At 42.9% G+C, this 16,463-nt stretch overlaps 1 long non-coding RNA gene across 1 annotated transcript; it reads right to left on the bottom strand.

Annotated features, from left to right (window-relative positions):
* Positions 1–7,740: 7,740 nt before the first annotated feature.
* LOC137840248 (uncharacterized) lies at positions 7,741–16,127 on the bottom strand. The gene is made up of 2 exons (XR_011086776.1): positions 15,341–16,127; positions 7,741–10,742 (listed from the first exon to the last, which is right to left on the bottom strand). It is a non-coding gene; the product is annotated as an uncharacterized lncRNA (long non-coding RNA).
* Positions 16,128–16,463: the final 336 nt, after the last annotated feature.

Raw genomic sequence — 16,463 nt, 5'->3', positions numbered from 1 at the left:
GATGTACTGTTTCTGTGTTTTTCTTTTTCCTTTTTTTATTGATAGCATTCTGGTCGCCTAAGGCAGAGGGACCGTGTGAGACTTTTCCTGCTAATAACATCTGGCCAGCAGGTTTTTCGCTTTCGTTTTTTGGAATGCAACCTGTGATAAATAACCTAGCTTGTCCCATCCTACACAAAGTCGTAAAACACCCCTTGCTATGTTTTGACTAGAGGTCAAGGGCTTTCTCTATTCAGTCCACTCTTACCCCCACTCTGTTTTTCATAATAAATATGCTCCTGCAGGAGGGAGAGTCAGACCTCCATTTGAACATCGCTGTATGCACAGCGACGAATGGACTCTCCACCTGTAGGTGTCTAAAAGGACTTACTTGTCTCCCGTGTGGTTCTTGCAAAATAAGTTGGAGTGAGCAAATCTCTTACAGTGAGTCCTGGACGACTGGCTTTTTTTCTGTCTTCCTGGGGGTCTGTTCAGGTAGTGTAGCAAATTTGAACAGGTTCCCTCATTCCTAAGACAAATTACAGGGGGGGGGGGACAGATCCTCACGGCGGCCCCGTGAGAAAATGTTCCACCCCCTCATTTTGAGAACGGTGAGTCTTGGATTCTAACTGGCTTTTTTTGTCTTCCTGGGGGTCTGCTCAGGTAGTGTGGCAAATTTGAACAGATTCCCTTATTCCTAGGACAAATCACAGGGGGGGGAAACATATCCACACAGAGGCCCCGTGAGGTTATGTCCCTCCCCCTCATTTTGAATATGGAGTGTCCTGGACTCCAACTGGCTTTTTTTTCTGTCTTCCTGGGGGTCTGTTCAGGTAGTGTGGCAAATTTGAACAGATTCCCTCATTCCGAGGCTAAATTACAGGGGGGCAACAGATCCTCACTCCAGCACCGTGAGGATATTGCCCGCCCCCCCCCCCCCCCTCTTGAGAACAGTGAGTCCTGGACTCCAACTGGCTCTTTTTCTGTCTTCCTGGGGGTCTGTTCAGGTAGTGTGGCAAGCTAAGATACACAATGTACATAATTCAAGCAAATTAGATCCAGAGGCGCACCCAAAATCCACATTGCAGAACTTGCTAATTTCTACACTAACGTCAGAAACTTTAGTTTTAGAGTAATTACTCATTAAGACAAATAATTGACTCATAAAATGTTGAATGCAATATATATATAACACACCTCACTATGAAAGGAATTGTTGAATTTGTTGAGTGCAACTCAAGCTAATGTTTTTTTCAAGTAACTATTTGTAGATCTATTGAGTAAATATTTGATAAATTATCAAACTAAAGTAACATATTTGGTTGTAGACCTATTGAGTGAACATTTGATACATTATGAAACTAATGTTTTTTTCCAAGTAGCAACTTTGCGTTTAGGTGTATTGAGTGAGCACTTAATAAGTTGTCACAAGTATGGTGCTAATTCAACGTTTTATTTTTACTTCTGCTCAGGAGGGGAGCTGTATTATTGCCGCCAAAAAGGCACAGACCAGGCAGTCCAAGTGAAGGTGTTCTGTGGTGCTGAAGAAGCAAATGAAATTTTCAAGAGTTTTCATGCACATGCCAGGCAAAATAAAACAAGACACAGCATCTCTCTGAGATATTACTGGCCAGCGATGTTAATCATCGATGTCAGTTAATCCAAATAATGTTCTCTATTTTGACCCAAGGTCTATATAGTATTTTGTATGTGGCATATTTTATATAACTATTTTTCTCACCAACATCAGTTTAACACAATTTGGTTTTATAAATATTTATTAAGTGTCTCAGCCATTCGAGCTATTGGGGATGGACCTCATTGGCAAATTGGCTCAGACAAAAGATGAATACCAATATATTTGCGTGATGGTGGATTATTTTGCGAAATGGCCTCAAGCCTATCCGTTGAGGTCAAAGTCCGCTGCTGACGTTACCGCCTGTATCTTAAAATTCATCTGCCAATTTGAGTCGCCGAAAAGGATCTTGACAGATCAGGGCAAAGAATTTGTCAATGCAGTAAGTACTACAGTGTTTGGCAGAAATTATCTTCATCATAGCTGTCAAATACAAGTTCCTGAGGTCATATCTGGCATGCTACTTTATTTTGTGTGGCCAATGAAAGCAATGAAAGTATGTTGAACTTCATAAAATAGCTAGAGTAAAATAAAAATAAAAAAAACGTTTCTTACTGTTCATTGTATTTTGTCTGTGTTTTGTGACTGTTGCAGTTGTGGGTGCTGTATTTTCCTTCTGTGTATTTGTGATGCAAAGCCAGTATAGTGATGATGTTAAGCTCACATTATCAAACACTATTTCACTGCAAAGTTGTCCTACTCAATTACTTATTCTTTCCCCTGGCAACTGCAGATCAACAAGCGAGTATGTGAAATGCTTGACATAAAAAGAAGCCTTTGCTCATGATACCACCCCCCAAACTAATGGGTTGGTGGAAAAATTAAATGGGACAAGTCAAAGGTGAGTATACTTTGTTTACTCAAATTAATCTTTGACAATTTCTTGTTATGATGATACTCGTGTTTGTTTTTGTTTTCAAGGCAATGAATAACATGCACTATAAAAACTGTTAGGTCAGAAAAACACATTTTGGTTTAAAAAGGGTTACTGGAGTCATTTTTATACAATTTTCCAAAATTAATTACAAAAAAAAAAACACCGTCACCAGTGTAATTTTAAAACTGATTTTGTTTTTTAGAGCTCTGAGCAAAGCGGTTTGTCAGCATTCGGAAAGCTGGGATGAATATTTGGATGAAGTTACGTTTGGTCTTCAGACCAAGAAACAAATGACGACAAAGTACTCACCGTAACTTCTGATGTTCGGCAGAGAGGCACGCTACCCCATTCAGGTGCCAGAACACTACGAGGTAAGATTTTGGCACATCAAGATCCATGATCCATTACAAGGATTTACCGTATCATGGAGAAGTTTTTAAACAATCAAGGACAATTTGCTTGTTGAAGTTGTTTTGTTACATCTTAATTGTAAAACACAATTATAAAACTAAAACTTTTTGACACTTTGATCATTACAGCAAATATTTGCTTTTTCTGAAGGTTGATATCACTGTGGAGGATGCGGTGGGGATGGAAGTTATGGCACAAGACCATAACAAACAAGACCAACTATTTGAGAAAGTTAGAGAGCATATTAGAAAGGCGCAGGAAAAAACAAGGCACCCAAAAACAATCTCGGGGACCACACCGACTCTACACATCGGATATCTTGAACAAAAAAAGGGAGGAAAATTGGACCTCCATTTTTTGGGGCCATACAAAATTGTGGCGATTGAGGGCAAGACAGCTGACCTCCAGGATGAGAATGGAGCCTTGGTCCCCAAAGTAAACATTGACCACATAAAACCATACAAAGAAAATAAACAAAGCGTGCCTCACCGGTATGAAAAAAAAAGGACCACCCTCCTGGGTGACGCAGTCACCATCCCCACCAGCCTCAGCTCCTCCAGCCACTGCCCCCTCTGCCACTGCTCCTCCAGCCACAGCTCCTCCAACCACCGCTCCCTCTCCCACTACTCCAGCCGCAGCTCCTCCAGGCACCGCTCCCTCTTCCACTGCTCCTCCAGTCGCAGCTCCTCCAGTCACCGCCCCCTCTGCCACTGCTTCTCCAGTCGCAGCTCCTCCAGTCACCGCCCCCTCTGCCGCTGCTTCTCCAGCTACATCTCCTCTAGCCATTGCCCCCTCTGCCACTGTTCCTCCAACCACAGCTCCTCCAGTCACCGCCCCTTCTCCCACTGCTCCTCCAGCCACAGCTCGTCCAGTCACCACCCCCTCTGCCACTGCTCCGACAGCTACAGCTCCTCCAGTCACCGCCCCCTCTGCCACTGCTCCATCAGCCACAGCTCCTCCAGCCACAGCTCCCTTTTCCCCTGCTCTGAATACCTCAAAACCACCACGACTGTCTTTGACCTTTAGACAAACGAGGTAAAATTTAGACAAATTTAAGATGTATTCACGATAAAACTGTAAATATGTTAAGACATACATTATGATATGTGGCACAGGTCTTGTACTCACGAAGTCTTTTATAAATGCTACTTGCTGCTATGGAATGAACCACATTGACACTGACTTATTTTTGGCAGACGTTCAAGATGCCTGGAAGGGAAAGCACGTCCATGTTCTCCTATCAAAAATCAGGGTGTACAAATTGTTCTTTTGGGACATTGTAAAAGTTGGACCCAATTCTGAGCTTGTCACGCCCGTGCCAGAGGACGCTTAGCCGGCAACTACCCTCAGCCACACCCCTTCATTACTGCAATGACTATCACCTGCTCACTCATGTATTTAAACCCTGTCCGCGTGTTTCATCTCGGTCGGTGTCTCCTGTTTCTTCCCATTTGTTTCCCCGCCTGTTGTGTCTTCGCCGGGTCTTGTGTGTAGGCTCACGGTCAGAACCTCTTCCTGGTCTCCGCTTGGTACGAGGGGAATCCCGTTTCCCGCTCGCTGTCCGTGAGCTTCTTTCCGCCGGTTCCTTTGTTCACCTTCCCCCTTCCCTTCAATAAATCCTTGTTCAAGCTGCATTTGGTTGCCCTGGCTCAACTCAATCCTGACAGAGCTGGAATCAGAGGTAAAATGATGGTTTCATATCTAAAATTTAGGTTTCTCCGTTTGACTGTTTTGTTTCTAGTCTTAATTGGCAGCGCTGTATTTTTTTGGGGTGGAAAAAACATTTTCTGTTTCAATGTGTTTGCCATTTCAATTACAGGTTATAAACGTGTACCTCCTGTTGTTGGTGAACAAACGCAACCAAATCAGTGTGGAAAAAGTTTCCTATATTGACTCATTTGCAATGACTTATTTGATTTATGGAATGGGAAGAGCCAGAGACTCAAGGTCTGTCTGTATTAGTATTGTTTATTGAATTAGTGGCCCAACAACATTATTAAGACACATTTATTAAAAAACTCAATTGGCATTCATTTTCTTCTTTACACATTTTATTGAAATTATTGGCAGACATATTTTTTTCTTCTGTTTAATTTAGATCAACCCAGTGGAGTACAAGCTTATTGTTGGCATTGTCAATGAGCATAATTGTCACGGATCAGTATGGAGCAGGGCGACCAAATGCAGCTTGGACCAGGGTTTATTGAGGGAAAAGGTAGTTGGAAGGGAGGATGAGGGGAACAAACCAACAGACAGGAACCAAGAAACCAGAAACAAGAACGACATCAAACGTGGAGACATCAATGATCCGACAGGGAGTGAGGGGCAGACAGGACTTAAATACAAAACAGGTAACAAGAGGCAGGTGACTGTGGTTACATTGATTGAGGTAACACAGGAGGGGAGGGACAACACAAACAGAAACCATGGTAACAGATGTATTAAAGCACCCGGGGACGAATTGTGACAATAATCATTGGAAGCTGGCGGTAAAGAAATGTTTTAATTGCCACAAGAGGGAGTAACATTACATCAACAAATATATAGTTGTGTGCAAAATGTTTAATAATTCATGCATATGAGTAATAAAACCTCATATTTTGTGTATAAAATATAAGCAATCATGCCAGGAGAAAAAAGGTCCTTACTACTTGATCCTCTTGGTGAGTCTCAAATGGACATTAAAAAATGGCTGGAATCAGGCTTCTAAAAGTCAGAGTACTATTACGATAGCAACATTTAACTGAAGATGTGCGCTTTTTTTTTAATAAAAGTGGACTATGTTTTTGTTTTTATCAATACAAATTATGTAATTGACGGATAAAACTTGAAATTTGTGTTGATATGTAGAGGCTCTTATATTTCAGGGCGTTCATGCACAAGAAAGGGTGCAATGTTTTCAGGTGGACTTGTGGCATTGTCCCCCATCCCAGGCAACAAGATTCAACCTCTTGTGGTGTCTTTGCTTTGAAAGTATGCATTTTATTTACAGACTAGATTTACCAAACTCATATCACGCAATTATGCAAAAACTTAATCAAACATTACTCAAAACTAAAAAAACCCAACAAATTTAGAGCTCATACAACAAAGGACTAAAACTTTTTTTTTGTATGATATATAGGCCAAAGATGGCAAACATTTAAAGCATTCTTTATGCACTGTAAACATCTGACATTGTCTTTTTCAGTTTGCAGAGCATCTTCTTTCAAATGAAGAAATATATTTCTCAGCAAAGGCACATGATGTTAATAGGTACAGGCTGCAAATAGCCACAACGCTTCTATTAGAGACTGGTAAGTAATATGCAACCAAGAGATGTTATTGCCACCCAAAGAATGGTCGTGACTGTGCTATCAATGCTATATACAACTCAGTTAAGTTTTACACAGGGAAGTACTATAGCACTGCTTCTGTCTTTGTTTTCACAGATGATTTATCTAACTTGTGCTTTTATTGTGGGGAAGCTACACATGACAGACAACAGACGGGTAATTATATCAGGTCTTGTTAACTAATGCATGTGATGATTAAGATATATATTGAGTTAGACATTCATTATAAATTATTGTCTGTTGTTCTATGTTATCAACAGTGCGCGTTTTGATGTTTTGAACTTCCTAACGTGTAATACCGTTTTGGCCCGAATATAAGACGATGTTTTTTGCATTGAAATAAGACTGAAAAAGTGGGGGTCGTCTTATATCCGGGGTCTAGACATTATATCGATTTTCACTTGTGCGCAGCGGTAAATTAAAGGTTGCTGGTATCGACTATGTTGCTGTGATCATGTGCGTCTTTGACACAAAGTGAGCATATACATTTCATTGTTACTACTGTCTACGGATACAAGCGGCCGAAATGAGTTTTCTCCCCAGGATGTCTGGGCTCTCCCTTAGAGATAGGGTGAGAAGCTCGGTCATCCGGGAGTAGAATCGCTACTTCTCCACGTTGAGAGGAGCCAGATGAGGTGGCTCGGGCATCTCATCAGGATGCCTCCTGGACGCCTCCCTGGGGAGGTGTTCCGGGCATGTCCCTCCGGTAGGAGACCCCGGGGACGACCCAGGACGCGCTGGAGAGTCTATGTCTCTCAGCTGGCCTGGGAACGCCTTGGGATCTCCCGGGATGAACTGGATGAAGTGGCTGAGGAGAGGGAAGTCTGGGACTCCCTCCTAGAGCTGCTGCCCCCGCGACCCGACCCCGGATAAGCGGAAGAAGATGGATGGATGGATGGATGGATGGATGGATGGATGGATGGATGGATGGATGGATGGATACTGTCCACGGTTGTGCTGTTTGTCCGATCGCGGTTTGCTTTGCGTGCGCGCCGTTTGATTGACAGCTCCGGCGCACTCCTTTAAGTTTGCCTCGCATCATATGAGTTGCCGTTACGCAGCGGCACGGAGACAAATCGTCGCCAGCAAATGTATTTTGTTGTCTCGATCGATGACTTACGTTTGTGTGCTGCCGAGAGTATTTCATTTATGGTTATTTATTATAAAAAAAAATTGTGCTGCAGTGTTTAAATGACAGAGATATAAACTGGCCACCTGATTTTAGACGGCGCACCGAGTATGAGCGGGTCGAAAAGTTAGTGACTTTACGACAGAGAGCATTGGATTGAAATTTGCTTGCATTCCATTGCATATTGCAGAGGCACTGTGTGCGTAAACATTTCCACCGGAGTGTATGGAGGTAATGAACCTCATCATCCGTATTGTGAACAAAATAATCGCAAAAGCATTAAACCACCGCCAGTTCCGTGAATTGCTAGATGAAGTTTGTTAGAGTGGTGCTCACTCTAACTTATTTTGCAAGAACCACACGGGAGACAGTATGCCCTTTAAACACTTGCAAATGGAGAATTTGCTCGTTACTGTAGGTACAGCAGTGTTCGAACAAAGTCTGCCTTTGGTCTCTTGCAAGAGCATATTTATTGAGAACAGGTAAGGTGGGGGTGACATTGGACATGTTTGGTGGTCACCTCAGCAACTGGTTAATCAGTGCGGAGGGTCCCAGCTCATTGTTTTACAAGGTCGTGGAAACAGAAACTACTGGAGAATTTTAGATGACTAACTAAGCAAGAATGTTTCCACACCATTTGGAAAGTTTCAACAACTGAATGGTTAAACTTTTCAGAGTCAAGGAGAGGTAAAAGGTTTAAACAAAGTTAATAATTCTAGTCTACATTCCAACATAATCATACGATCAAGATAATCAAAATAATCTGTAAACCCTAACATATCCCTCCTGTTTATCATGAGTATGTCAACCCCGATTAATCAAACATAAGTAAGAAAACATATTGAAGAAAGAATAATAATAAAAAGAAAAAGAAAAACACAGAAACAGCACATCATTGTATCCTTCACTTGCGAAGCATTTTCGATGGTCAAATCATTAAGTTTCTGCAAAATATGTACGGCTAAACAGCATCATCGCAATCATCTTTCCGCAGCGCGTCATAGTCATCACATCCGACATGTCTGACATGTTGTATTCGCGCCTGTGCTATGGTAGAAGATAAAGATCTTGATACAGCAGACTTCAAGCACGGGACAACACAGGTTGCAAATAAGCACAATAACACCAGCACAACAAGCACAGGAGTCACAAATTCAACACTAGTTGCCACCAGTTGGCAGAGAATAGCCATGAAAAGAAATCCCATTGACGTGGGACTTTGTTGTTTGACATGGCCTGCTGCAAGTTCTTCAGTGATTTCATGGCGTCGTTGATGTGCGTGTCATTTTCTCCTGGTATGTATGTGCAACAGGAAGTCCCAATAATGTGGCACACGCCACCTTGTGCTGCAGTCATCAAGTCCAGAACCAACCTGTTTTGCAAGACCATTAGCCTAATAGCCTGAATCTCTCTGATTTGTCCATCATTGACCTGCAGCGAGAAATTCACAAAAGATTGGAAACGATCGTTCAGTGTCTCGATGAAGAGTGATTGTTTTCCAACTCCGATCCAAGGAAAAAGCGCATGAACAACTTTGTCTCTGACGGACCATACTTTATGGTTGTCTGGAACATTCGCACCCCAGACAGGGTCATGAGGGTCAAAGGTTGCAACAGCCCTGCGTCGACGTCCAGAAGAGTTGTGTGTTGTCGTCAGCTGATGATGTTGTATCCTGTAGGTGTGGTCCGTCACCCACACTGGTGCACACACTCCTGTCCAGTTAGCGGGCAGCATTGGATAAACCTTGTGACCACAAAGCCACCAGCCATTCTGAATGAAGTATGTTCCGTTTGGTGGTGCAGCCATGTCGGTGGGAGAGCCCTTACGCCTTGAAATGGCTCTCCCATCCTGGCACACAGTGGTGATGTCCAAAGCTCCCATCCAGTTTCCTCCTGGAGAGCAGTCGTTAATGCATTCGTGGGTTTCATTTTCTTGGATGAAACACGTGTAGTCCATTCCAGGTAGCCTTTTTGTTTAGGCCACTTGTGGCATCTATCGTCCTTCAACAGTCACATTGGGACTAATCCAAAAGAGTTAAAATGTCTGCAGGTTCTAGAGCATTCTCTATTTGGGCTCCAGAGCTTTGGAATGCCCTACCAATGGATATTAGAACTACTACTTCAGTAGAAAGATTTAAGACACGTTTAAAGACACATTTCTATGAGATGGCCTTTAACTAACTTGTAGTGGCCGATTCGGCCGGAGTTTGTTTTGTTCTCTCTGCCCACCCACTCCCTGGCTGGGGAGGGGGTTAGGTGGCGCAAAAGCTGATAGCGGCTAGCTGGATTCTCGGGGACCAATTCAAGCTGAGGAAACTGCAGCTCAACCTCCTTGAAGACACTGCCAGGACAATCGAGGGCACCTCCGACATCCATTTTTTCATTGATTTTCATATTATGCATTACTTGTGCCCTCTCTGCATCCATTACAACCTGGTGATCCTGAAAGGGGGATCCTTCCATCTGTGGTCCCTTCTCAAGGTTTCTCATTTTCCCCTGGCAGGGTTTTTTTGAGTTTTTCCTTGCCCTTTTGGGAGCTTAAGATCAGGGGATGCTTTGAGAATAATTGTCAATTTTTGTCTATGTGAAGCCCTTTGAGACTGTTTGTGATTTAGGGGTATACAAATAAACTTGACTTGACTTCGATCACAGGTTCTTTTCTGTGAGTGCAGGGCGGTAGGGGTAGCATCATTGACTGTGACAGCATGGTATTAAAATCCAACCCCTCCCACAGAGGCCATGCATTTTGCTTCAGCGGCAGTCATTGTTCTGGCCTCCAGGTGAACTTGCGTGGAGGAAGGGGGGGAGTTTGGAACACACAGCATCCCTCCTGTGTGTGGGATCTCACAGTGAACATCACACACCGGTATCAAGTGTTGGTTTCGTGTGGGTTTCTGGGATCCCATGACCAGTCCTCAAAGTTCTCATCATGTGACCATCTTTTTCCTCGGTCGACATTGTCACTTGGTCTATTCAGACGAGCCCATAGACAATAGTACGCTTCAACCACAACGCAGCAAAGGATCCACCTGGCATGTGGAGCCCCGTTGCTACTAAGCTGGCAGAGACACTGCCATTGCCTAGTCAGAGTGGGGATCTTATGGATTCCATTCTTCACCAACATTGAGACGCCCCGCCCTAAACGACGAGGCCCCTTTGTAGTCAGACTTCCCCCCACTCCGAAAATGGGGTACAGCACTCTCTCTTTAACGTCCAGTGGTTGAGGTGAAACTTCGCTGGGCCATCCAGCAATGTTCAGTGCAGTGGGGGTAGCCAGCAAAACTTGGAATGGCCCCTCCCACCATGGCTGGCCCAGTTTGTCCTTTTTGATGACGTTTATGTCATCCCAGTCTCCTGGCTTGGAGCAGTTGTTGACCTGTGCGGAAGAAAGATCAGGCGGCAGTAAATTTGCATTTGACACATCTTTCAGTTTGAGTGCTCTGATCATGCTATCTGCCAAGGACTGTTCTTCGTCTGTTCTTTGCAACTCTTGTAGTCAATAGTATTGCCTTGTTGAACTGAGCAAATAGGAGTGTTTGTGGGAAGAGTTTGAGCACTTCCTAATGCTTCCTCCTAACCAAAGACCATTTATGACAGGGGCTATCCCATTTATTGCCTCATGTTTTAAAGGAGATTCTCTGATCTTGGTTGGATTTGTACTAGGGTAATGGACATTAAACGTCCTACATCAGATGGGCACTTTGTCCACAGTTTTTCAGGAAGCCCAGCCAATTCCCCCTCCTCCTTTTCATTCAAACAAGTGTTGATTAGCCAGGGAAGCGCATAACACCTACACAACTTCCTCATAGCGTATGTAGTCACTTTTCAATCGTCTTCAGATTGCTTCAAGCAAAAGTTTGAAAAGCTTGAGAAAATATTAACTTAATGGTATGACGCCAAATGTATTTGAGAATCCATACGTCGTAAAGTGTTGTATTATTACTATCTTTCACTATCTGTCCTACTCACTCACTCCTTCTGAGGCTTGGCAACGCCCATGCCTCACACCTTGACAAACCTTTAGTGAGAGTGTGTTCTTTACTACATATTATTCTATCATCATTTAATTTGACTTTGTCCAAAACGCTTCTCAATTTCCCAGATCACACATCTTCTGCATGTGTTACTGGTTCTCCAGTTTTTTTTCTCTAGTTAATTATCAATCCAAAAGCAAACTTTTTTTTCTTCTTAGCATTCAACTTACTCAAAATCACTTTCTTCAAAGTTGCTCTACTAATTTTCCATAGTAGTCGCCAACAACTTCAACCATTCAACCTGTATTTTCCTTTCATTCAGGCAATCATTTATCAATTTTCATTTGCATCTCACGCACAGTCTCCAAAAAGGAGTCTTTCTATCACATTGGTCCCAATTTATCCAAGCACTCCACACAACATTCATATACCATTTTCAACTCAAGGTTCCTGATAGAACAATCCACCAATCAAAAAAAAAAAACTCAACACAAAAAAAACTGCTGGCAAATTAATCTGATTTTTTTCTTTGTTTTTTTAAATTTAAAGAACTCAATCTCTCAGATTTAGCTCACATATAGAAGATTGTATAAACTTCCAACACAACCTATCAGTTATTCCTTTTAAATGTAGCATTGCAATGTCTCAAATTCACAATTTCGCCTCATCCAATTCCTGAAAGCATGTTCTGTCTTTTTTTTTTTCTTCGGAATTTCCCATGAGGGCTCGACACTAACATGCACTAGTGCGGATCAGTTTCTGCACGCAAACAGATTTCTCTCTTTTCCGCTCATTCTTATTTTTCAAAATTGTTTCTGTTTTGTGGTGCAATTTGGATAGACCACAGTCTAGCACAGGTATGGGCAAACTACGGCCCGCGGGCCACATCCGGCCCGCGGGACCGTTTAATCCGGCCCGCCAACCCTAAATAAATTGTATTATTAAACTTTTTTTTTTTTCGGTCATTTTGCCTGCAATGACTGCGTTTCCCCAGTAGATGGGGAACCACTCGCCTGCGCATTTACTACCGGAAGCCGTGTCAGAAAGCTCGGTGCACACTCACAAGTGTGTGTACGTACTCAGTAGTACGGAAATGGCGCACTCGCGCTCTATTTGTAGCAGTGCCGAATTTAGAGCGTGGGCTGTGACGACAGCATTCTTGTAATTTGCGCGCCGAGTTTTCGGATACAGTTTTACGCTAAAGCCACCCACAAACCTTCCCCTGGAATCCTTCCATTAAAATGAGTCGCCCAAGGAAACTGAGTGCCGAGTGTTTAAAAAGAGTGGCCAATTTGGCTCGACGTACGCGACGTGACGTTCAGCCACATGAACATCAACATCAAATGAACACTGAAAATGAAGGGGAGGCTTTCAAGTTTGTTGTAAAAGAATGCATTTTGAATATGATCTGTACAAATAGCAGGGATTGAAACTAGCGACCATTCTCATTTTCAAACAATGCAGGATGCTCAAGGACATTGATGCACCACCTGTTTGTGACTAATCTTAACCTTTAAAGTTCTTAAGGCTTACTTTAAGGAAGTGTTTTCCGTTTCCTCACTTCTGTTACCAGGTGTTTGTGAGTTAAAACTCTGCTCTGATTTTCAGATACCACTCACCGTGTTGCCGTTTTGATTACTTTATTTGGATGTATGCTTTCACCGATTCTTCAAGATGATATATTTGGTCAGAATGTTTGCCGTTTGATGTGATCTCATAAGATAAACATACATCTGTCATTAATCTGACCTGCAGGCACTGAAGTGATGGAGACTGTTATTCATAATAACAGTGTCATATTTTATGAGAATCACTGATAGCAGTTTTTTAGGGATGTTTTTTTTTTTTTAATGCTGTTAATAAATGCATTTGTTTTCAAAAAACTTTTTTTGAATATCCATGCTTTACTACCTACTAAAGGCCAAAACCTTTTATGCAATGACCTTTACAGGTCGTTTATATTACTTCACACAAACACTACATCCATCTGCTCCTGGTTCGGCCCCCCGGTCAAAATTTAGAACCCAATTCGGCCCGCAAGTCAAAAAGTTTGCCCACCCCTGGTCTAGCAAATGTCTTCACACTAAAGGTTTAGCCAATTTCATCATTCTAACACATACGCACACACATGCACAGCTCTCGCGCGCGAAAGGTAGGTCCCAGCACCAATGATTCGTCACAGGCTGGCCATTTCCTGCAGTCGATCATGAGCTGGTCCCTCCCACGCACGCGAGGACAGCACATTCTAATTTTGTATTTATCTTTTAGAAGCAATTTGCATTTCTTTACCACTTCATTTGCAAATTTTAACTTTAGTGTGCACACAATTTGATCTCTGGTCATTTGGGCATACAAACAGCATTGTCATACTTCTTGTATGGACAGGAGCTCTATTCTTTCTTTCTCTGTATGAGCATGAGCGGTCAAAGGGGAGGAAGCTTGTCATGCTGAAAATGTGACTTTTCCTCTGCCCTTTCCTCTGCCCTTTGATTGGTTTTGTTTTTTTCTAAAACACTCTTTTGACCAGTGTCCACATTTCCCACAGTTCCAACTGTTGTCAGAATCTGATGGAGGTTTTGAATTGAATGGTAGCCTGCGGGCTTTTTGGTCTCTAACTCTTCCTCTGCCCCTTTGGGAACTTTGGAAGAAGACCGTTGTATCTTCATCTAGATCATTACCATTATCATCTAGATAAAATACATCAGAACTTTCGCCTTTTTTGATACTCGCAGCAACTTTTCACCTTTCTATCTTTTGTCTTGTCTTGCGGCTCGGTGGCGCACTGGGTAGCACGTTCGCCTCACAGTTAGGAGGGTGCGGGTTCGATTCCACCTCCGGCCCTCCTTGTGTGGAGTTTGCATGTTCTCCCCGGGCCCGCGTGGGTTTTCTCCGGGCACTCCGGTTTCCTCCCACATTCCAAAAACATGCTTGGTAGGCCGATTGAAGACTCTAAATTGTCCCTAGGTGTGAGTGTGAGTGAGATTGGTTGTCTGTCTCTGTGTGCCCTGCGATTGGCTGGCAACCAGTTCAGGGTGTCCCCCGCCTACTGCCCGATGACGGCTGGGATAGGCTCCAGCACGCCCGCGACCCCCGTGGGGACTAAGCGGTTCAGAAAATGGATGGATGGATGGATCTTTTGTCTTTTGGATTTGTTTTCTCCTCTCTTGTGAAGCTTTCAACCACACTCTAGCACAACTCAATTCTCTCTCTTTTCTTTCCTTTCTCAATCCCTTTGGCTTCCTAGCCACACTCTCCTCCAAAAGTTCTACCACAACGTTCCACATTTCAACTTTCAACTTTCCTTGTACTCCATACTTTTTCTTCCACTTCGGCATTTATCGCATACAATTAAGAAATCGACTCGCCATGTACTTCTCATCTCCTTCAAGAGCTAGAGATTTACCGTTTTTATTTCCCATCTTAATTTGGTATTTTAGGTTTATGCAATTTTTTGTCAATTTTTTTTTCTTTGAGGATCCTCAATGCCGGTTTAAATTGACCTTTCAACAAACTACTAGCCTGTGTTATTGCCGTGGATCAATGCTAGAACTGTTTTTAGTCAATTTATCCTCCCAGTCACACTCTCAACCACACAAGTTTCTTATCCCTGCCAACGCGAAGTCCTCTTTTAAAAAAAAGAGCTGCTTCATCCAGAGAGGGGACTCTACAACACCCCTTCCTACCCTGGGAACTAGAGACAACATTCCTGTTACCCAGCCCTGCCAACGCAAAGTAGTACTCTAGAACAGTGGTTGTCAAATAAGGGTACACGGAGGTACTCTAGGGGGTATGTGAGATTTTACTAAAATATATAAAACGGTTTGAGAACCACTGCTCCAGAAGAGCCACTTCATCCGGAGGGGGGCTCTACAACACCCCCTCCTTCCACAAGACTTAAGATCTTCTGTCCTGCCTATTTACTTGTACTTTTCCCCATGTACTTTTACCTTTTACGCGTTTCACAACAACACAATCACACAACTTTAGGGCTTTAACTTACTTGTCCCCTGGTTCGTTGCACTGCCGGATCCCATCAATCCACCCCTGTCAGACGAAGGCAGACCTAAGATGCTGGCCCAGCGAAGAATTTTCTTCCCAGGTCTTTCTTTTCCAGGTCCTCCTAATGGACGCTGGCTTGTCGACAATGCAGCACGTCATCCTCCGTCAGGCAGATGGCGGGCATGAGAGAATCTGGGTCACGGCACCAAAATGTTAGAGTGGTGCTCACTCTAACTTATTTTGCAAAAACCACACGGGAGACAGTATGCCCTTTGCAAGTGGAGAATTTGCTCGTTACTGTAGGTACAGCAGTGTTCGAACAAAGTCTGCCTTTGGTCTCTTGCAAGAGCATATTTATTGAGAACAGGTAGGGTGGGGGTGACATTGGACATGTTTGGTGGTCACCTCAGCAACTGGTTAATCAGTGCGGAGGGTCCCAGCTCACTGTTTTACAAGGTCGTGGAAACAGAAACTAGTGGAGCATTTTAGATGACTAAGCAAGAATGTTTCCACACCATTTGGAAAGTTTCAACAACTGAACTTTTCAGAGTCAAGGAAAGGTAAAAGGTTTAAACAAAGTTAATAATTCTAGTCTACATTCCAACATAATCATACGATCAAGATAATCAAGATAATCTGTAAACCCTAACAAAGTTGACAGCGAATATGCCGATCTCCTACTGCACAACAAAGTCCTCTGGCTATCCAGGGGCGACATTTTGCATCGCTTTGTCGCTTTGTATTTGTAGCCTACTTAATTATTTTAATAGTAGGCATACAGCTCATGTGTTGACAGTCTATGTTGCCTTATAAAAAGCTTTTAGATTTTTGCGGCTCCAGACAGCTATGTTTTTTTGGGGGGGAGGGGATCAATATGTTTCTTTGAACATTTTGGGTTGCCGACCCCTGCCCCATACAGTCCTCAGGCTTCCCAATAATAGCGGTAACAGTTTGCATGATTTTATTGCAATGTTTTTCCTCATTCAGATTTGTTACAAGACTACAGTTAGACTTTACTTTGATGGTTAATGCCGTTATTAGAATATTTTTCGTTATTCAGATTTGTTTCAAGAATACAGTTACAATTAGACTTCATTTTGATGGTTAATGCAGTTATTGCAATT

This window comes from Syngnathus scovelli, chromosome 4, assembly GCF_024217435.2.
Source record: "Syngnathus scovelli strain Florida chromosome 4, RoL_Ssco_1.2, whole genome shotgun sequence".
Taxonomy (NCBI): Eukaryota; Metazoa; Chordata; class Actinopteri; order Syngnathiformes; family Syngnathidae; genus Syngnathus; species Syngnathus scovelli.
The sequence above is the reverse complement of the archived record's forward strand: the minus strand, read 5'-3'. Positions and strand labels throughout refer to the sequence as shown.